This window comes from Ambystoma mexicanum, chromosome 10, assembly GCF_040938575.1.
Source record: "Ambystoma mexicanum isolate Mex_15411 chromosome 10, UKY_AmexF1_1, whole genome shotgun sequence".
Taxonomy (NCBI): domain Eukaryota; kingdom Metazoa; phylum Chordata; class Amphibia; order Caudata; family Ambystomatidae; genus Ambystoma; species Ambystoma mexicanum.
The window spans coordinates 454855161-454857288 of NC_090932.1; positions in this window are offsets into that span (position 1 = coordinate 454855161).

The window sequence follows — 2128 nt, forward strand, 5'->3', positions numbered from 1 at the left end:
AGCAGGGAGACCGGGCATAATCGGGGGTGGGAGGCAATAGGAGAGAGAAACGGGGCATGAGAGGGGGTGGGAGTTAACAGGAGTGAGACACGGGGCATGAGCAGGGGGTGGGGGGCAACAGTAGGGAGACACGGGGCATGAGCGGGGGGTGGGGGCAACAGCAGGAAGACACGGGGCATGAGCGGGGGTGGGGGGAACACGAGGGAGACACGGGGCATGAGAGGGATGGGGGCTAACAGGAGAGAGACACGGGGCATGAGCGGGGGGTGGGGGGCAACAACAGGGAGACACGGGCCATGAGCGGGGGGTGGGGGGTAACAGGGGAGAGACACAGGGCATGAGCGGGTGGCAACAGCAGGGAGATACGGGCATGACCATGGAGTGGGGGCAACAGGAGAGTGACACGGGGCATGAGAGGGGGGTGGGGGGCAACAGCAGGGAGACACGGGGCATGAGGGGGGTGGGGGAAACAGGAGAGAGACACGGGGCATGTGCGGGGGGTGGGGGAAACAGCAGGGAGACACAGGGCATGATCGGGGGGTGGGGAGCATCAGGATAGAGACACGGGGCATGAGAGGGGGTGGGAGGTAACAGGAGAGAGAGACGGGGCTTGAGCGGGGGATGGGGGGAAACAGCAGGGAGAAACGTGGCATGACCGACGGGTGGGGTGTAATAGAATAGACACACGGGGCTTGAGCGGGGGGTGGGGGAGAACACAAGGGAGACACGGGGCATGAGCGGGGGTGAGGGGCAACAGCAGGGAGACACAGGGCATGAGTGGGGGCCAACAGGAGAAAGACATGGGGCATGAGCGGGGGTGGGGGGAACAGGAGAGAGACAAGGGGCATGAGCGAGGGGTGGGAGGCAACAGCAGGGAGTCACGGGTCATGACCGGGGGGTGGGGGGGCAACAGGAGAGAGACACGGAGAATGAGCGGGGGTGGGGGGCAACAGGAGAGAGACACGGGGCATGTCCGGGGGGTGGGGTGTAACAGAAGACACTCAGGGCTTGAGCGGGGGGCAACAGCAGGGAGACACGGGGCATGACTGGGGAGGTGGGGGGCAACAGCAGGGAGACACGGGGCATGAGGAGGGTGGGGGGGAACAGGGGAGATACGAGGCATGAGCGAGGGTGGGGGGAACAGGAGAGAGACAGGCCATGAATGGGGGCTGGGGGGCAACAACAGGGAGACACGGGGCATGACCGGAGGGTAACAGGAGAGAGACACAGGGCATGAGAGGGGGTGGGGGTAACAGGAGAGAGACACGGGGCATGAGAGGGGGTGGGGTTAACAGGAGAGAGACACAGGGCATGAGCGGTGGGTGGGGGGAACAGGAGAGACACACGGGGCATGAGAGCGGGGTGGGGGTAACAGTAGAGAGACAGGGCATGACCTGGGGGTGGGGGCAACAGGAGAGAGACACGGGGCATGAGAGCTTGGTGGGGGTAACAGGAGAGAGACACGGGGCATGAGAGGGGGTGGGGGCAACAGCAGGGAGACACGGGGCGTGAGCGGAGGGCGGTGGGAACACGAGGGTGACACTGGGCATGAGAGGGGGGTAGGTGGCAACAGGAGGGAGACACGAGGCATGAGCGGGGGTGGGGGGAACATGAGGGAGACACAGGGCATGAGAGGGGGCGGGGGTAACAGGAGAGACACGGCATGAGCGGGGGTTGGGGGTCAACAGCAGGGAGACACGGGCATGGGAGGGGGGTGGGGACAACAGCAGGGAGACACGGGGCATGAACGAGGGGTGGGGAGCAACAACAGGGAGACACGGGGCATGAGAGGGGGGTGGGGGGCAACAGCAGGGAGATACGGGGCATGAGAGGGGGGTGAGGGTAACAGGAGAGAGACACAGGGCATGAGCGGGGGTGGGGGGCAACAGGAGAGAGACAGGGCATGAGAGGGGGTGGGGGGCAACAGCAGGGAGACACGGGGCATGAGCGGAGGGTGGGGGGAACATGAGGGAGACACGGGGGCATGAGAGGGTGGGGGATAACAGGAGAGAGACACAGGGCATGAGCAGGGGGTGGGGGGCAACAGCAGGGAGACACGGGGCATGAGCGGGGTGTGGGGGCAACAGCGGGAAGACACGGGGCATGAGCGGGGGGTGGGGGTACACGA